The sequence below is a fragment of the Eulemur rufifrons genome, chromosome 29 (genome assembly GCF_041146395.1).
Source record: "Eulemur rufifrons isolate Redbay chromosome 29, OSU_ERuf_1, whole genome shotgun sequence".
Lineage (NCBI taxonomy): Eukaryota > Metazoa > Chordata > Mammalia > Primates > Lemuridae > Eulemur > Eulemur rufifrons.
In genome coordinates this window covers 100455982-100477476 of record NC_091011.1, presented here as the reverse complement: position 1 = coordinate 100477476, position 21495 = coordinate 100455982, and the positions used below count along the sequence as shown (strand labels likewise).

Genomic DNA, 21495 nt, shown 5'->3' with positions numbered 1-21495 from the left:
TGTCACCGCCCTGCCCTGCCCTGCCTGACCCTCCGGAGGACCCCCGGCCCTGTCACCGCCCTGCCCTGCCTGACCCCCCGGAGGACCCCTGGCCCTGTCACCGCCCTGCCCTGCCCTGCCTGACCCCCCGGAGGACCCCCGGCCCTGTCACCGCCCTGCCCTGCCTGACCCCCCGGAGGACCCCCGGCCCTGTCACCGCCCTGCCCTGCCTGACCCCCCGGAGGACCCCCTCCCGGTCACCGCCCTGCCCTGCCCTGCCCTGACCCCCCGGAGGAGGACCCCTGGCCCTGTCACCGCCCTGCCCTGACCGACCCCCCCGGAGGACCCCCTCCCGGTCACCGCCCTGCCTTGCGGAACCCGGGGGAACCCCCGCCCTGTCACCCCCGGCCGTGTCACGCCCTGCCCTGCGGAACCCGGGGGAACCCCTGCCGTGTCACCGCCCCGACCTGCCCGACCCCCCGGAGGACCCCCGGCCCTGTCGCCGCCCTGCCCTGCGGAACCCGGGAGGATTTCTGCCCCGGAGCCGCGCGCTCGCGTCCTGGCCCCGTGCCGGCTGCCGGCCTGGGAGTGGCTGGTTTCCCTTTGCTGCGTTCTGAAAAAACGTAGTGACAGCGGTGGGAGAGAAGTTAATTTTTCCTTCTTCTCGGAGAGGACTCGTTCATTGCCGGGGGCTTCTGACAGGGTCAAGAGCAGTGCGAGTCCGTCGCAAGATTTGCTGTCTCAGAGTGATGGAAGGCTGTGTCGCTTGTCCCCTCGTGGGGCTGTGTCTTCCTGTAGGGCCGACCTGAGCCGCTGCGGGCGGGGCGGGAAGTTTGGGCAGAGCTGCGCTGACGGCGGGTCGCGCCGCCCGCTTACTTTATTTCTACCCCGGGCAGTTCTCTAGGCGACGGGGCAGTTCTCTAGGCGACGTGGTTATGGAGAAGAGGTTTCGTCATCGTCTCCCTCCCTGCGTCTGCCTTAGCCTGGAGTTGGTGTCGCGGCTCAGACTGCAGGAAACGGTGCTTTACTGAGGCTCCCTTCAGGCTGGCTGCAAACTGGGGTGAAGATGGCCACGCGGGGCTTCAGGGGGTCCTTCCCTCCCAGAGGAGAAAAGGGCTTTGAGAAGAGGCCCTGTCTCCAGTCACGAGACACTAGAAAAGTCAGGCGTGCAGAGTATGACACGGTGGCAAGCAGACAAGAATTAGAAAGCAGGAGAGCCCAGGACAAGGGCAGCATCAGAGATGCCGCTTTGTGATCACAGGTGGCAACTGGAGTGAGAGTACAGTAGTAAGGGAGTTTGGAGCTTGAAATCTGTCAGCATGTGCTGGGTACGCGACAGTGGCCTTTCGCAGAATCACGGTGACTGGCGTGGTACCGCGGTCCGCTAGCAGCAGGGAAACCCAGGGACTGCGAAAACAGAAGTTGGGGTACCCACGGTGGCAAAACGCAAGGCTAGAAGTGCGCTTTGGAAATGAAAAGGGATGTTAAAGTGACGTCTTGTGTCATGTTACGCTAAGTTAAACGGTGTTAGCAAGTAAGCAGAAAGGGAGAGTGGATACGTCGCCGAATCAGCAGCATCATCAACGCTCGAATGCGCAGGAAGTGATGGTGCTGACTTCCACGGGTACTTGGTTATCGAGCAATTGGCTAATGTCAAATTTGCTTGTAAAAATCTTTGTGAAAGACAAGACCGTTTTCTCATAGTAAATTAACAAGTAAAATTGCTGCCATATTGAAGAACTAATTTTTTAAACGGAGCAAAAAGGTGATTAGCTAAAGATTCTTTTCTTGGGTTTTTCATCTGTGTGACTTAAACTAAGGAACCATGGTGTTTGTCTCGTAAAGAATTTCTCCAGAATTTTTTGCTTGTTTATTACAAATTTGTATTCCAGCTCATATCACACACATAAATACTTAAACATGCCTGTATTGTCAGAGGACTTCTGGAAAAGTTCACATGAAACTTGACAGTGATCATATCCAGCGTTTTAGAGAGATTTTTAAATGTATTTTTATAATACATATATATATTTTGTTGTATTTATTAAAAGTATAAATTATACTTTTGTTATCTTTATTTGTAATAAAACCAGTGGGTTGTGTGACATAGAAGTGTGCCTGAAATTCTGCTGGAGCCAGAGAGTAAATCAACAATACAAGAAGCCATGCATAAGAAAATATTTCAGAATTACTAGTACATTGATTTTTACTGCCCATACATAGGTTCTTGGGGTTTCTGAACTTTGGGCTTGTATTTTGCTTTAAACAAGATATATTTGCACATCCTAAAGACTATATGCTTTTTCATATTGTGTCTCTGAGGACAATGAGTCATAGAATGGAAGTACAGGAAAACAAACTAAGGTCCTACAAGCTTCCTCACTCCATCTTTGCATAGATTCACTGACAGGTTTTCTTTTTATTTAGTAAGGTAAACATTTATCCTGGATTTGGAAATGATATAAAGAATATTAATACTTTGACAAAAAATATATACTGTTCCTGAATTGAGACTACTAGGAAATGAAAAATGGTTCTCACTTAACTGATAATTCTTCAAGAATTTGGTCCAACGGCTTTAATGTCAGTAGTGTTGTTATTTATTTCTCACTCCTTTTTTCATAAGCAGCGCAAAGGCCTGGCAGGCTTGATGGGTTGGCAAGGCTTTTTGTTATAGGACGTGTCTAGCCTACACTGATGGGGCTCTAGAAAATTAGACTGTCAGAATAGTTCCATGATGCTATACGTGACAGGTTTGGGTTTCTACTTACTTGCAGCCATGCAGTCACCATCTGACTTTTATTACTCAAATTCTTGGACTATTGAGAATGAAGGAATACTAGCTTCCTTGTTTATGTTCTGCACTATTGTATACAAACTTTCTTTGGGGGAGAGCTTTCTTCTTACCATTGTTCCTCTGGGAAGTTGAGGAGAATTTAACTCCAGCCAGAATATGGTATGTATAGCCTAAGAACCAAATGAACAAAAGTAAAGAATTCACTGTAGTCTCATGTAAACAAAGAGCAAATATTTTTTTCATCAGCATTAATCATTGATTTAATACTTTAATAAAATTTTGAGAAGGCTTTTTGGCATATCTGATTCAGGAGCCACAATTTAGCTATTGTAAAGTGATTGCTATTTTAGCACTTAAATCCTGGAGTGATTGTGTGGTTTGACAGAATGTTAGAGTCCTCCTCATAGCTGCAAGTGGGATATATGGGTGCCACTGTGGGTTTCTTGTTCACACCACATTGCAGCTATAACACAAACAGGAAAAGGCTGTGACAGTTGCATTACTTTATGTTGTGTGGCCCAAATGCTACATTACATTAGAATATAATGCCTCAAAATTGCTAAAAATAAAGGAGTAGATATCTAGTTTTTAGTTGAAACTAAAAAGTAGATTTCTATTTTGTATATGTGCATGCATTAGCTTGTACACTCTGGGTTTAGTAATACTTCTGTTTCACATGAATATTATCCTTATTCTACACTTAAAGATGGGGAAATGTAGAGCTAGGACTGAAATATAAATAATTTATATAAATATACATGTTAAAATATATGTGATGTATTTTATAAATACGTATTTATAAATATACATCTCAATCCTGTGAATAATCAGTTATGGAAACTGGTAATTTAGTGTTGTCATTAGGCCTAATGAACCTATGATCTTTTCTGTAAGTTTTCATGATTTCTGCATTGGTCACAGTATTTGATTTTCTTATAGACACTGTGACTATACTAAAAACCATCAAATTTTACACTTTAAATGAGTGAATTGAAAGGTATGTGAGATATATCTCAATAGCACTGTTTAAAAATACAGACATTGAATTTCTTTTAAAAAGAGGTTGAAAAGGTGGTGATCTGTGCCTCTTTGCTAATGGAATTATAGCAAAAACTATTAAATTTTTTAAAGAATATTGTTCCAGCTTTACATTTTAAAGGATATTAAATGAAAGAGGTGGGCTTGTGACTGAAAAAAGTAACTAGATAAATATTTTTACCTTAAACCTAACCTAACATCCCTCCCTCCCTCTCTCCCTCCCTTCCAGAAGGGTCTCGCTATGTTCCCCAGGCTGGCCTCAAACTCCTGGGCTCAAGATACTCTGTCACCTCAGCCTCCCATGTAGCTGGGACTACAGACATTTGCCACTGTGCCCAGCTCCAGTATTAAACGTTGATACTGGCTAAAACAATATAAATTCTAATTTTACAACATAGAAATCATGCTTCAAGGATATAAACAACCTAAATCTGTTTTTTTTTTTTTTCTGTGAGTTATTCCAAACTCTTCACTCTTATTGGAGGTTTCCATATATAATTATCACGTATGTCTGAGGACTGGAGATGCTCCCACCAGACCCCAGCCCAGGCTCCCAGGGTGGGGGCTAGAGATGCTCCAACCAGACCCCCAGGGTGAGGAGTGAACTGGCCAGGCCCTCAGGGCAGTTCCCCTAGCTTACTGGGAGTTGGAAACTGAGTACAAATACTACCATGCTCTGGAAACGAGGAGTGTTTGGATGCGTCTCCAGGGAAGAGTGATGTATTCAGATCTAAGCTTGTGAAGTCAGAAAAGGAAAGCTACTGTGTAATGCAGTATAGTTCTTTCTCATCTTGCTCTAGGTACCGGAAGGCTCCCAGCCACCTTGTTGTGCTCTGTGCCAACCGTTGTAGCTGGAGTACTCGTCACACCTTTCTTCAAATGGACTGTTTTCATTTACTCTCAATAATCTTATTGTGCCTTGAACACTGAGTCACCTCGTGTTCTTTCGGGATTGGGTGGGGCATAATTCTTACACAGTTAGTATGTCAGTTATCTTTTGCATGGGATCATTTCCCATTAAACATATTTTATTTATAGAGGTTTTGTTATGGTCTTTCTCTGTGTTACTGACTTTTCTTCATTTATTTTTCTTAAATGTTTTTAAAGTCCTGTAATGTTTGTTAAAGCAAACCATTTGTTTTGGCACATCTTCCCTAGAGTAGATCCCAATTTATGTGTAGGGATTAAAAATGAGTCTTTGTGGGTACATTTATTTACCCAGCCAACATTTATTAGACATTTGCTATGTCCCAGATATTATACTAGGTGCTTACAACACAAATATAAGATGCCTTAAACTCAAGACATTTACTAGCTGGCAATAACACAAATCTATATTTAATCCTAGTTTTAGTCATAGTATGAAATGGTGGTTTTGGTTTTTTTTTCAATTTATTTTTGTTTTTAACTGATAAAAAATTGTATGTATTTATCACGTACAATATGTTTTGAAATATGAATACATTGTGGAATGGCTAAATTGAGCTGATTTTTAAGATATTTATCATTTTTTTGTGGGGAAAACACTTAAAATCTACTCAGTGATTTTTAAGAATATATTGTTATTAACCATAGTTACCATGTTATACAATAGGTCAATTGAACTTATTTCTTCTAACTGAAATTTTGTATCCTTTGACTAATATCTCCCCAAACCCTCCCCCCTTTTTTAGTATTAATAAAAGCAATACATGGTCATTTTTTTAAAGCCAGGAAAAAAATATATTGAGAACATCTTCCATAATGCCAAACCCCCATAATGGTATTTGGTGGAAAATTATATATTGAGTAGCGTTGTTTTTGTGAATGTTTCTATTTGTACTGATCAACTATACTAAAAATCAAATGATTTTTAGGAAATTTGGAAAATCTGGTTTAGGACTTAAAATTTTTCTGGACTCTTAATTGCATATGGAAAAAAAGTAAGGTAGACCTTCATTAGATTTTTCCATTGGCAAAATAGTATGTTCACCATAAAAAGTGCAATTCAGGGCATTTTGTACGTTTACTAAGGTAATAGCTCACCTCTTTAAATCAATCTGTTTTAAAACAGATTTTCTGCATGAGAATTTAAAACCTTTTTCCAGGGTTTGTTGATCTAGCTATGCTCATAGGCCTAAATTTATGCTGTGTCATCTTTAGTTACTTTTGTGATAGGCAGTTTTATGACTGTTCTTATGTCGGATGGCTCTGAGAGCCATGGTTCAATGCCAGGCATCTTTTTAATGGGTTATAACAGGGTGTTTGGGTGCACGTCTCAGTGCAGAGTGACAGGCACGTCTCAAGGGCGCCTGTGTGTCAGCTCAGCGGTACCTGGCGAGTGCACACTGGAATTAGTGATAACCACGCCAGCAGCGGGTGTGGGGATACTAGTATGATGGTTTTCATCATACATTCTTTCTTACTATTTGTAAAATTGTCATTGAAGTTGAGCTTGAAGTTTTATTTGTTCAGTCACATTGTGAAGCCCCACATTATCTTTCTATTTTTAATGAACATGCAGCTATATTTTTCTTTATTTTTTATGTTATGACTAGACAGGTTTTAAAAACATAGTTTTTCTGATTTAAGAAGAATGCATGCTCCTTGTAGAACATCTCAAGCCTTGGAGAATAGTAAAGAGGACAAAAGTCTTCCTGCAATCCTACTAACTAAGATAGCCATGAATAACATTTTGGTTGACTTAACCTTTTAATATATGTTTGGATGTGTATGTACATATATAATATCCTTTCTTCATTAAACATTATATTATGCATATTATGTCATAATTCAGAAATATGACTGACGATTGCAATATTATCTATCCCATGGAAGACTATGCTTTATATAATAAAAAACAAGATTGTGAGATATATGGTGAGAAAAAGATAAAACTGGAGTTTGAGGTATTTAATTTTGTTCTTTTTAAGTTATGAAAGCTTATTAAGCTGTTTATTAGATCTGTATCTAGAATATATGGATTTCTTTAACTCATTAGAGTAGAATGATAATTTTATAAGCAGAAGTCTAGCTGTGGAAGGTAGTGTTTGGTTTTGAATGGTATGTTGCTAAAAGTCAGTGGATTTATCCCCATCTCTTAAGTAAATAACCTTTACATTCCCTCCACACTAAGTCACAACTTCAGGTTGCCTTTCTTCCTCTGTGCTGTGTTGATATGTTACAGTTTGACAGTTAACGAACATTTGTAACTGAAGTAGTGGTTTTGTGTAGCACAGCAGAGGATGGCTACTTCAAGCGTTCCGAGAGGACTCACTGGATTGCCTTGTCCTTGCCTGAAGACAGTTGGCCGTGTGGCCAGGGTCCGTGCTGGTTGGCAGCCCCTGGGGTGCCCCACGTGCAGGTGATTGGCCGTCTGCCCTGAGCAGCCCACTCCGAGGAGGCTGACAGCTCAGGCGCAGGACCCACCCCTTCCTGGCCCAGTGCCCTCGGATGAGTCGGCCACACCTCAAAACGAACAACCATTGTTTCCTCCTTGGTAAGATGGGGCTAGGATGAGCCTGACCCCTGCTGTGGTTGTGGGGCAGGAGGTGGCCGGGGCTGCTGGACCTGTCCTTGGGTCACAGACTCAGAGGCTCTGCCCGTGGCCCCTCGGGGGCAGTCCTGCTGTCCTGGTGGGGCCTGAGTCACTCTCCGCCCTGCAGAGTTGCCTTTGCCACCTCCCCACCCACTTTCACCAGAATGGAACAGATGAGCCCTGCGGTTTTTCTTTGTTTCTGTTTCACTGGGGTTTGTTTATTTTACTTTGTTGCTAAGAATTTATCTACCGTGATGCTTTACTATTATTAACACTTAAAAGTATGCCTTATAACTTCACTTTCTCTCTTTTTCCTTGTGCAGTATTCAGGGAGCCTGTGTGTTGCTCCTGGTCCTTGCTTTGATTTGCTGTTTCTCCTCGTCCCTTAGATGCCGTCCCAGCTCCACTGCCAGCAGCCACCCTGATGCAGTGGAGAATGGGAATTAAAATTACATTTTGGATGTATAATATTATAAAATTGATTAATTCTGATATTCATTTCCTTCCTTGTGTGAATAAGTGTTGGTTAGTGACTAAAGTGAGGATTTTAATTTTAACCTGTATTAAATGTGGAGTTGTTTCCTTCTCTTTATATCCGAGGGATTGGTATGTTTTAAGTTTCCCAGAGTAAGCTAGGTCTGTAGAAAACAAATCCAGTGTTGTGGGAGGAGAACACTATCTGACTCACTTCATGCCATAAATACTACACTGGAACACATCTTACATGCCAAAGTCTGGTTATGCATCTTGAGTTTACAGTATCAAAGTGCTAAGATTATTGACCTGAATGATACTCTTACCTTCAGTTTTCTTATAAAACTTTATTTACATAGTTGTTAAAGCTTTTAGTTTAATCTTTAATGATTATATCCGCTAGTGTAGAGGTGGGGAACCTTTTCATGTTGGAAGGCTGCATTGATTTAGCTGTAACAAACAAAGCTGCATTCAAGAAACTTCAATTAGATATACTTCAAATGTACATTTTTTAAAAAACAAACTACTGTGTACTTAATAATTTCAAAAAATGAAAACTATTTGTTCATTTTAAAGTTAACTAACCTTTGAATGACTACTATGTCTGCTTTTTGTTGGGAAGCATTTGCATATCTGGTTGCAGCATGGAGGTCCGAAGTTTCAGTTGATCCTCTAGAGGGGTGTCAGTCACTTGTGATCTTAGGGGCATCTGATTTGGGTTGGGTAGGAGAATGTAGATTCCCAGCAATAAGTGGTTGAAAAGCAAGAGAGCATTTTGGGGGCATGTTGCCAAAGGCATGGGTATTCTACTGCATTTTTCCGTATTTCATTTGGATCTGTCTTAACATCAAACAATGACTTGAAAATGTCATCTGAGATCTCAATCAATTCCATCTGTAGTTCTTTCGATGCCTTGGTGATATCAATTAGGTGAGGCTGAAATGCTAATTTGAGTATGATGTCATGATTCTCAAAGGCACTGAACCTTTCATTGTATGCTCCAATTAATAGGTCTATAACAGCTATATATTTTTGAAATGATTCTCATACATCATTCTGCTTAACGACCTTTGCTAACTGCCAAAATTTCTTTTTGAAGTAGTGTTTTGAAAAAAGGTAGCTTTTTTTGAAATGCTTGAATTTTTTGTCACGTATCATATATAGACTTAGTTTTACCTTGCAAAGAAATACTCGGGTCGTTTTGATTTGACATGATATCTCACAGAAATGCTGCATTCCTCTAGAAATATTGCTTCAGTAATTCACATTACTGATTCTGTTCTTCATAAAATTTAACTATCTGTTCTTGCAGGTATAAAATTTTGGCTAACTCCTGTCCCTGCCATAGCCAACACACTTCAGAGAGATATGGCAGATCACACCTCATCATTCAACTTTAACATGTTAGGAAACTGGTGATGCATTTGCACAATATAGTTAACAATACTTATAATTTCTTACAAAGTGTCAACTTAAAAGAGTAGCTTTAGCACGGAGATTTTGCTGATACAAGATGCAATGAAAACTCTCACAAAAATCAAATCACGGTGGATAACAGACTTAAACCTTAGGCGTGATACAATCAGAATTCTAGAAGAAAATGTAGGAAAGACTCTTACAGACATTGGCCTAGGCAAAGAATTTATGAAGAAGACCCCCAAGGCAATCACAGCAGCAACAAAAATAAATGAATGGGACATGATTAAATTAAAAAGCTTCTGCACAGCCAAAGAAACAGTCACGAGAATAAACAGACCACCTACAGAATGGGAAAAAATTTTTGCATACTACACATCAGATAAAGGACTGATAACAAGAATCTATTTAGAACTCAGGAAAATCAGCAAGAAAAAATCAAGCAACCCTATCAAAAAGTGGGCAAATGACATGAATAGAAACTTCTCGAAAGAAGATATAAGAATGGCTAACAAACATATGAAAAAATGCTCAACATCCCTAATCATCAGAGAAATGCAAATCAAAACCACAATGAGATATCACTTAACTCCAATGAGAATGGCCTTTATCAAAAAAACCCAAAACAACACATGTTGGCGTGGGTGTGGAGAGACAGGAACACTAATACACTGCTGGTGGGACTGCAAACTAGTGCAACCCCTGTGGAAAGCATTATGGAGGTATCTTAAACAGATTCAAGTAGACCTGCCATTTGACCCAGCAATCCCATTACTGGGCATATACCCAAAGGAAAAAAGGTCATTCTGTAACAAAGACACATGTACCCGAATGTTTATAGCAGCACAATTCACAATAGCAAAGATGTGGAAACAACCCAAGCGCCCATCAATACATGATTGGATTAGTAAGCTGTGGTATATGTATACCATGGAATATTACTCAGCTATAAGGAATGATGAAGATACGACATCTCTATGGTTCTCCTGGAGAGAGTTGGAACCCATTATATTAAGTGAAGTATCCCAAGAATGGAAAAACAAGCATCACATGTACTCACCAGAAAATTGGTTTCCCTGATCATCACCTAAATACAAATCTGGGAACAACACCAATTGGATATCAGACTGAGGTAGGGGGTGGGGGAGGGGATGGGGGTATGCCTACACAATGGGTGCATTGCGCACCGTTTGGGGAGTGGTAACACTTGAAGGTGCTGACTCGGGAAGGGGGGGGTGGGGAAGGGAGGGATATATACCTACACGATGGGTGCAAGGCGCGCGACCTGGGGAACAGACACGCCTGGAGCTCTGACTTGGGGGGGAAAGGCGGTACAGGAGCAACGTATGTAACCTGCAATTCTGTATCCCCCATAACAAGATGAAATAAAATAAATAAATAAATAAATAAATAATAAAAAAAAAAGATTCAATGAAAAGAAATAAGAGCATCTGGATCTGTTAATACTTTTTTTATCTGTGCAATAAACTCTTCATGTTTTCTTTCGTGGAAGGTACATGGCCTGTACATACACTCTCTAATTTTACCAAATTCAGTACAACTTCATGTGATTTATCTTGAAAGTTGTTGAAGATATCTATTCCCTGTGTTCTGTTTGCAAGAGTGCCCAAAGTAACTGTTCATAGCAAGAAAATTCTGTTATGACCTGAATAAAGTATAAAACCTGCACCAAGTTGGTAGTATCAGTTGATTCATCCAAAGCAATTGAATAATATATATTTTCCTTCTTAAGTATTACATGAAGTTCTATTAAGTTGAAGGCTAATTCATGCTGCCAATCAGTTATGTTTCTCCTTGAAAGAGGCAGCTGTTTGTACTTTGAAACGTTATCGATGTCTAAGCATCTTACAACTTCAACAGTGCATTCTTTCACAATTTCTACATCACTGAATGGCTTTTCTTTTTTCCCAAATATATGAGGTCTGTCCGGAAAGTATGCAGCCATGTAACATGTTCTTGTTATATTAACAATGGCTGGTTACTTTCCGGACAGACCTCGTATAAACTACTTTGTAAGTTGCTCAGTGGCATTATTTCCAGGTCTTATTGCTGCTTGAAAGAATCGTCTTTGCTTTTGCTTTTCATCTTTTAATTTCTATTTGTGGTCCTTATGAGTATTATAATGCTGATGAGCATTGAATTTCTTTAATGTTGATATTGCAGTATCACAAAGCAAGCAAATCATCTTTACCAGAAACAAGATAATATTGCAATTCCCAATCCTAATTAAAAAAATCTGTTTTCTTCCTTCAGTGTTCTCTTGGTCTTCTTTGACGTGATGGGCTGTTAAGCAGACAGAATTAAAAAATACTGTTGAGCTGTGCAACTATTCACAAATTCCACTTAAAACAAACACAGTTCACTGTTGTCCAAAGCTGATAACAGAGTGGTGTACTTGACGCCAATAAACTCTCACCAACCATCCTCGTGCGGTGGTGGCCCCAGTCAGGCGTGGGAAATTAGAGCTAAATCATGAGCGTGGCAACCGTCAATTTAGCCCTTTGGCTTACCAATGTTCTAATTGTGCTGGTCAACCTGGGAGGATTATATTGTTGAAACTCATTTTATTCTTTGATATTTTAAATACGTTAATTTTAAAAATAAAATAAAAATAGATGAACAAAAATGTATTAATAAAAATAAAGGGATTTGTTCTGTAAAATTTGGATTCAGTCAAGAGACCACACTTAAGGATCTAAAAGGCTGCAGGTTTCTCCCCCTGCACTAGTATCTAAGCAGAGTGCATTTGCACATCCTCTGTGCTCAGTAAACCAGTGTGATTGTTGAAACAGCGAGTTATTAATTACTCATTTTATGAGAACTTTCCACACTCAGTTTGTAAATTGTTATATGATGTCCATGTTGCCGTTTATGCGCGTGTTAGAGGTGAACTGCCTACTAAGATCATTCCATTTGTGCTGTAAACCTGTAAATGGCCTAGTCGTGAGTGCGTAAAATCTGATAGCACTTTCTACTTTAATATCTGAGCCCTAGGGTTTTAAAACCAGAAACTCAAATATAACCTAATACAAAAATGACAAACTATTTCTAGTAATTTTTTCCATATACATAAAGATGTTGAAACTTACCCAGTAGCTAATAGAAAGGGTTGATTTTGCTTAATAGCTTGAGTCTGGTTGTGATTTTATAATGGGAAAAATAAAGGGGTGTATGAAGCAAAGTTCTAAAAGGAAAGACCTGTTGATTATAATTTCATCATTAATGGAGCAGGAGGGGAAAGAGTGCAGCTACCTTTGCTTGCCACTGCGTTAGGGCCTCTGTGACAGATGGCCATGAACTTGGTGGCTTAAAAACAACACAGATTTATCTCTTACAGTTTGGAAGGCCAAAAGTCCAAAATCAGTTTCTCTGGGTGGAAACCAAGAGGCGGGCAGGGCTGCACTCCCTTGGGAGGCTCCAGGGCAGAGGCCTCTCCTGGCTGCAGCCTTCCCCGGCTGGACCCTCCACCTCAGAGCCGCAGCGGCCTCCACTGTCTCGGGGCCTCGTGAGCCCCTTCTTCCCTCATATAAGGACACTCTTGATAGCATTTAGTGCCCACACAGACAATCCAGGGTAATCTCCCAACTCAAGATCTTTAACTTTATCACATTCGCAAAGTCCTTTTTTGCCATATTCCAGAGATTAGGATGTGGCCATCTTTTGGGGGACTGTTATTCTAACCTCCCACCCCGCTTGAGATCTGGGAATACTCGGGAGCCTGGATGGCCAGACAGGAATGAGGGCCCAGGTGCAGGCCCTCTCCTCAACACTTCGCACAGGAAGTCAGTTAAACCTCGCAGCCAGCCTGCCTCCCTCGTTTGCAGGCGAGGCAAGAGCCCGCTAACTGCGGGGTTGGCAGGGGCAGAACTGGAGCTGGGAGGTCTGTGCAAGCTGTGCTGTTGCTGCTTTGGGCTCTGCCCTCCTGATGGCCGTGAACAAGAAACTGCAGGTTCAGTGTTGTCTCACCCAGTCACTGTTATACTGTCAGAGAATTGTGTATGATTTCCACTTTTCAGAGCAGGAGGTAGGCCCGAGAGACTCAGCATCACGCCCAGGAGAAGTCAGGTGTGCGCCCAGCCACGGCACCTGTGCAGCAGAAGGCGGGCGACAGGCAGGTGGCTGTTTCCAGTGGAGCAAAATTAACACAAGTTGATGACGCACCTCAGGAGCCAGTGGACCTTCTCTGGGTGTTTTCAATTTAGGATATGTAGCATTAGCGTTCTTATATATGTGGGGAGATAACGACCAGACAGTGGTACGTGTCTTAAATGGTTTTGATCTCTGTGAGTCATGGGGACAAGAAATGGAAATGTTCTTTCTTGGTCTTTGTTTCCCACTTACAGGTACAAGTTTTTGTCTGGGATTATTTTCCTCCTGTCTGAAGAACTTATTTTAATATTTCTTTTAGTGCAAGTCTGCTAGCAACGAATTTTCTCAATTTTTGTTTGTCTGGAAAGGTCTTTACTTCACTTTCACTGTTTAAAATTAATAGACTTTATTTTTTAGAATAGTTCTGGGTTTACAGAAAAACTGAGCAGGCCGGGCGCGGTGGCTCACACCTGCAATCCTAGCACTCTGGGAGGCCCAGGCGGGCGGATTGTTTGAGCTCAGGAGTTCGAGACCAGCCTGAGCAAGAGCAAGACCCCTGTCTCTACTAAAAATAGAAAGAAATTATATGGACAGCTAAAAATATATATAGAAAAAATTAGCCGGGCATGGTGGCACATGCCTGTAGCCCCAGCTACTCAGGAGGCTGAGGCAGGAGGATCCCTTGAGCCCAGGAGTTTGAGGTTGCTGTGAGCTAGGCTGATGCCATGGCACTCTAGCCCAGGCAACAGAGTGAGACCCTGTCTGGGAAAAAAAAAAAAAAAAAATGAGCAGATCATACAGAGTTCCCCCATCCCACCTGTCTACAGTTTCCTGTGTTACTAACATCTAACATTAGGGTGGAACATTTGTTGAAATTGATGAGCCAGTGTTGATATATTGTTAACTGAAGTCCACAATTTACATCAGGGCTCACCCTGGGTTGCGCATCCTGTGGGTTTTGACAATGCACAATGTCACATGTCAAATATAATATCTGCTCTGAAAACCTGTGGCACTCCACCTGCCCATCCGCCCACCTCCACCCATGGATTCTGATCTTTTTACAGAGGCCTGTCCTTTCCAGAATGTCGTATGTTGGAATTATAAAGTGTGTAGCCTTTTCAGATCAGCTTATTTCACTTAGCAATATGCATTTAGGTTTCTTCCGTGTCTTTTCATGGCTTCATAGCTCATTTCTTTCTTTTATTTTTATTGCAATAAAATTCAAATAACAAAATTAACCATTTTAAATTGTGCAGTTCAATGTCATTTAATACCTTCACAGTGGTGTGTAACCATCACCTCTATCTGGTTCAGAAACATTTTTATCACCCCAGAAGGAAACCTCCCCCCAGCCCATGGCAGCCACTGATCTGCTTTCTGTCTCTATGGAACAACCTATTCTGGGCATCTTGTATATATGGAAACATACAATATGTGGCCTTTGTATCTGACTTATGTCACTTAGCACATCTTTGAGGTATTAGTGTTGTCGCGTGTATCAGTACTTCCTTTCCGTTTAAGGCCGGGCAATATTCCACTGTGTGGATGTACCGTAGTTTGTTCATCCTTCCGTCAATTGACGGCCATTTGGGTTATTTTCACCTTGTGGCTCTTGTGAATGGTGCTGCTGTGAACATTCAGGTACGAGTTTTTGTGTCCGTGCTTCTCTTCAGTTCTTGGGGTATATACCCAGGAGTGGAGTTGTTGAGTCTATGTCTAACACTTTGGGGAATGCCAAACTGTTTTCCACAACGCCTGCACCATTTTACATTCTCACCACCATGTATGAAGGCTCCACTTCCTCCACATCCTTGCCAGAAGCTCTTTTTTGCTCTTTAGAGGAGAACTGCTTGCTCTGGGTAGCGTAAGAATGTAGCAGATTCCTCCTGAGTGAGGAAAACTCTGAGCCGGTGCCCTTCTCTCAGAGATCTCGGCCCTCGAGTTCTAGCTGGTCGGCCGACCCAGACTCCAATTCTTGTCTCGCCAGTCTCCGGAGATTTCCATAAACTCTTCTCTGTTTCTCAGCCACATTCTCTGGCTTTCTCATCCTCTGGTACCACGTCCCTGAGGGAGACCAGCCTCAGAATGTTGACCTCCACCCTGTGGCCCCAAGTCACAGCCCCTCAAGTCCTCCCGGCTTGGGCAGCTTTTCCCATGTTTCCAGGTGTGTGCATGAGCGTGCGGGACCTGTGGGTGCATGTGTGCGTGAGCATGTGTTCATGTGTACATGCATGTTTCATCTTTATGATTCACCAAATATTTCAGTTCTCACGTATATCTAGTTTTTTAACTACCCTGGCAGATAGTTTGGGACCCATAACGGCATAGCTTTGTCCCTCATTCTCTGGCAAGTCTGGGCCACGTGCTCTTTAAGGACCAAATAGATCACTAAGATGTCTGTTTTGGTTAATCCACTAATAAGGAGCTGTGAATTAGGCTATGATTTATTTTTAGGCATCTGGAGTTACTTGGTTCTATTAATATTTTTGAAAATATATGATTAAAATAAATGAACTGTGGAAGAGCAGTATGTGTTTTAGGGATTGGTAGATTCATTTCTCTTTTATTTTTTAATAGCTTTATTGAGGTATAATTCACATACCATCCAATCCAGCCATTTAAACTATATGCTTCACTGTTTTTCAGTTTATTCACAGGGTTGTGCAACCATCACCTGAATCTCTTAGAACATTTTGTCCTCGCAAAGAAACCCCGTACCCATTAGCCCTCACTGCCGTCCTTTCCCTCCCACAACCCGAGGCAACCCCAGATGCTCTGTCCAGACCCCCCTGCACGTCCCCTGGAGACGGAAGCTGCAGCCTCTGAGCCTTGTGACCTCCTCCGTCCACTCGGAGTGGTGTGGCGAGTGCGAATGCTGCATTCCCTGCATTGCCAGATGACCTTCTGTTGTAGAAGAGGCCACATTCTGTTTAGCCGTTTTTATCAGTTGATGAGTATTTGAGTTGCTTCCACTTTTTGGCTAGTGTAAATAATGCTGCTGTGAACAGTCGTGTACAGGTTTTTGTGTGGTTGTATGTTTTCATTTGTCTTCGGTACGTGCCTAGGAATTGCCAGGTTATCTGGCAACTGTATGTTTAATATTTTGAGAAACTGCTAAATTGTTTTCCAGAGTAGCTGCTTCATTTTACATTACCACCAGCAACAACTGAAGGTTCTGTTTTCCCCATCTCTTCACCAACACTTGTTATTGTCTGTATTTTTTATTTTAGCCATTTTTATTTTAGCCAGTGGGCAGGAAGTGGTATTGTTTGTGGTTTTGATTTGCATTTCTCTGACTAATGATGTTGAGCATCTTTTCATGTGTTTATTGGCCATTTTTATATCCTCTTTGGAGAAATGTCTACTTAAATCCTTTTGCCAGTTTTTTAATCAGGTTAATATGATCCCACGTTGAATATAGTAGCCCCTCTCACCCACAGGGAATACTTCCCAAGAGCCCCAGGAATGCTTGAAACCGAGGATAATACGAAACCCACCTGCCGTCAGTCAGAATAGTTGCCGTTGCCGTCTTCCATTCACAAATGTGAAACCTTTTCCATCTTAACTAAGCACTTATCACACACTGTGGCCATATTTTTGCAGTTTCAGGTGTGATGGCAAAACTAGCACAAATTCTTTTTCCTTCACAGTTTCATGGATAGATTTGTTCTTAGATCTTAGCAACTTTAGAATACAGTTTTTTCCTTAAGTCAAGAACTTTCACCTTTTTACTCAAAGGAAGCACTTTACAGCTTATCTTTGGCATATCCTAATTGCCAGCATCATTACTCTCCCGCCTTGGGGCCCTTATTAGGTAAAACAAGGGTGACTTGAACACAGGCACTGCAATATCAGGACAGACCGTCAAGCTGGTCGTCAGCCTCAAGTGACTGACAGGCAGGGCGCGTCTGTAGCTCAGAGATGCTGGACAAAGGGAGGATTCTCATCCAGGATGGGGTAGAGCGAGATTGCTTCGTGCTACTCAGAATGGCATGCAATGTAAAACTTAAGAATTGTGGGTCAGGTGGGCATAGTGGCTCACACCGGTAATCCTAGCACTCTGGGAGGCTGGGGCAGAAGGATCACTTGAGGCCAAGAGTTCAAGACCAGCCTGAGCAAGAGCGAGACCCTGCCTCTACTAATAGAAAATTTCACCAGGTGTGGTGGTGTGTACCTGTAGTCCCAGCTACTTGGAAGGCTGAGGCAGGAGGGTCACTTAAGCCCAGGAGTTTGGTTGCAGTGAGCTGTGATGATGCCACTACACTCTAACTCCAGCTGGGGCAACAGAGCAAGACCCTGTCTCAAAAACAAACAAACAAACAAACAGAAAACCCACAAAACTTATTAATTGTTTATTTCTGGAATTTTCCAATTAATATTTTCTGACCTTGGTTAGCCACAGGTAACTGAAACCTCAAAAAGCATAACCTGGATAAGAAGGACTACTGTAACAGGTAACAAATTGGAGGGTAGTGGTTTTTCTTTTTCAATAGTCAGCACATTTTTTATATTTTTTTAAATTATTTGTTTTTAGCTATAGCTTCTGGAATGGGAAGCACAATTTTTTTTTAACACTTTTTAATTGGTTACCCTAATTTTAAGATTTAGGATATTTCCAATAAAAAGAACTCTCCTGAAAAATTGGAGTATTTGGCAAACGTTCTTGCAGGCTGAGCTCTGCCAAGGTAGCATGGCCCCCTGCAGCCTCCTGTCATGCCCTGGGACTGGGTGTGTAGCCCCAGCTTCCTGCTGGTCCGGCTCAGGGCTCCCAAACCATAGATGGCCCCACCTGCCTCTTGTTTTTATAAAGCCCATGAACAGCTTTTACATTTTTAAATGGCTGAGGGAAAAAAGCAAAAGAATATTTTGTGACAGGTGAAAATGTTATGAAATTCAAATTTCAGTATCCATAAAGTTTTGTTTGTTTGTTTGTTTGAGACAGGGTCTTGCTTGTTGCCCCGGCTAGAGTACAGTGATGTCATCACAGCTCACTGCAGCCTCAAACTCCTGGGCTCAAGTGATCGTGCCTCAGCCTCCCGAGTATCTGGGACTACAGGTGTATACTGCCACACTTGGCTAATTTTTAATTTTTTTGTAGAGATGGGGGTCTCATTTAGGCTGGTCTCGAACTCCCGGCCTCAATCAGTCCTCCCACCTGAGCCTCCTAAAGTCATAAATAAAGTTTTATTGGAGCACAGCCATGCTCACTAGTTCATACATCGACTGTGCCCCAGTAGCTGTGACAGAGACCTTGTGGCCCCTGAGTCCCTGAAACACTTACTGTCCAACCCTTTCATGAAAGCAGGGAGCTCCAGAATTGTAGGTTGTGTTTATTTCAGGTGTGCTGTATTGACGAATCACAGTTAAGGACAGCTGTGTGGCAGACAAGCTATGATCGGGATAGAAGTGCTGGAATCCTGATAGAAACGTCTAGTAAAGGTAAATGATGATATATTCAGGGAAAAAAAACCCTAGTGTTTTTATATGTCTGATGATATCTACTGTTTCTCCTTTATTGTATACAAATGGAGGATTAAAAAGAGCAAACAATAGGATTTAGGGCGGTAAATTTCTGACTTCATTCTCCTAATTCTTGAGATAATTACTATCTGTTTGAGAGAATAAAGTTAAGCTCTCAAGAAATGTATAAGCCCATTCTTTGAAAATGAAAAATCCACGGATTGAATTTTAAACCTGATGTTACTTCTGAATCTGTGTAGATGTCTGGTATCCCGTCACTTCTGTAACTCCGAGGGGTGTTAACCCTGTCTTCACAATCTCATACTTTCTTTTTTGGTAGCAAAACGAAGCTGGATTGAGTTCGGATGGTGCAGGGCACAGCGGTTATCCAGTGCTACGACCGCGTGTCTGTCTGCCAATCCAGTCAGAACACAGCTTGTAAATTCAAATCACAGTATTTGATTTCGATTTAAAATGAAAAACGACCAGATTGTCTTCTGTGTTTTAGTGAAGGAGATGAGAAGAGAGGTATCCTACTCTGGGACCCATTTTAATTTGTGAGACTGATGTAACGCATGCCAAAACCTCAACTTAAATCGAGATTATCAAGTAATTTACTTGTGTGACTTTTCTTGTTAGCAGTGACAGAAGAATGTCTAAAGAGCTTTAGAATTTTGTGAGAATAGGCTTCCAGTCTTTGAAAAATATCATTCATGGACATTTGTGTGTCCAGCATTAGATAAGTCTGGACTTAGTGTTTGGATGAAGAGGTGGCCTCCTCATCTCCTGGGTAGAAGTTAGGAGGTGTTCCTTCCTGTTTTGACTCTGCCAGTGGATGCTCAGGACTGGCTTAAATTCTGTCATTCCATGCATGCACTGAAACTGAAGCCCCCTTTGAAAAACAGATGGATGGATGAATAGTGTATGTCACATGTAGCGTGTGAAATTCAGTATGCATTCTCTTAGTCAATAAAAAATAAGAGTTGGTTTTCACAGAATGTAGACAGCTTTGCTGTAGAAGTTATGCTGGGATGAGCCTAGTTTTTGAATTTATTTTACTGTTTCCTAATCTACAAAAATAGTTCATGGTTGTTCGCATAGCAAAGCAGCAGTGGTGCGTTGCTGGAGAGGAACACTGTTTAGACCAGTGCCTCGTCACGGCGGTGCATGAGCGCTTTTCTCCGCCACCCTCCAGCTCAGCCTCCCTGCTGTGGGGTGGCGGTGGCCAGAGCTGCGCTCCCTGCTCTCCTGACCTCAGCAGCCCGTCCTCTGTTCCTGTCTGCGATGACATGTAAATGCAACACTTTGCCCTACGTCTGCCCCGACCATTTGATTAGTGGTGAGGATACAAAAGAGTCGCTGCGATTGCTCCCTCCGGTCTCAGGTGCAAACGTCAGGGATATTATGTTAGTGCTTTTTCAGATTCCGTAGTGAAATTTCTCATTCAGGTAAAAAGTACCTAGGAGAGGATTCTGAAAATGTTTGCTGTTAGGAAATGGCCTTAAACAGATGGATTTTCTAGCAGTGTCATTGTGCTTTGGTGTTTCTCTTGGTGTGTCAGGTTACACAGTTGCAGTAATCAAGGCATACAGAAAGCTGGCACAAACCACTGAGAAAATCATAACTTGGTGGATTTTGAAAAAGATAATTGCTTTATTTACCGTGTATTGTTTGCCTACTTTTTATGCAGACTAGAAATGGATAAAAACAGTTATTTTGTGCAATTTCTTTTTATTATCCAAAGTAATAATTTGATCATTCTTTGACAATTTATTACAGCTGTGGTCCTCAACCCCCCCCGCCCCCCCCCCCCCCCAGGCTACGGACTGGCATGGGTCTGTGTCCTGTTAGGAACCAGGCTGCGCAGCAGGAGGTGAGCGGCGGGGCAGCCACTGAAGCTCCATCTGCATTCACAGCCGCTCCCCATGGCTGACATCACCCCTGAGCTCCGCCTCCTGTCCGATCAGTGGCGGCATTAGGTTCTCACAGGGGCACCAGCCCTGCTGTGAACTGCGCAGGGGGGACCGAGGCTGCCCCTGCTCATGAGAGTCTGACGCCTGATGATCTGGGGTGGAGCTGAGGCGGTGATGCTAGTGCTTGGGTGCGGCTGCAAATGCCGATGATCATTAGCAGAGAGGTCTGACTGCACAGTAAACGTAACGCGCTTGAATCATCCAGAACACTCCGTCCATGGAAAACTTGTCTTCCATGAAACCGGTCCCCAATGCCAAAAAGGTTGGGGACTACTGTGTTACAGGATTGACACATATTTTCAGAGATATTCCTTTTCATGCATTTTAACCTTGAATACTTAGTTCTTTATAGAAGTAGCTATCTGAGGCAGAAGGATCGCTTGAACCCAGGAGTTGGAGGCTGCAGTGAGCTATGATGACGCCACTGCACTCCAGCCTGGGCGGCAGAGCGAGACCCAAATAAAAGAAGTGAACTGTCTGGATAAAACAGTTTAGATAAAACATCCTAGTATCTTAGAAAAAAACATCATTAGCATTAAGATTACTTGGCCCTGTTTTTCAGTGTCCGTGAACACTGAACCCAAGTCTGGAGAAGATGGGACAGGGACAGCCTGGAGTTTGGGGTCTTGAGGAGAGAGAGTTTAGGAAGTGGGTAAAGGAGTCTGAGTGTAGAAAAGTCAGAAGGCACAAATTTGGGTTTGGTCCCAACTAACAGGCAAGTCATCTTC

The 21495-nt window shown here is 42.3% G+C and overlaps 1 protein-coding gene across 2 annotated transcripts in view; it reads left to right on the top strand.

Moving 5' to 3' along the window:
• ESYT2 (extended synaptotagmin 2) overlaps positions 1-21495 on the top strand; it is a 102828-nt gene that overhangs the window by 971 nt on the left and 80362 nt on the right. The window lies entirely within an intron of this gene.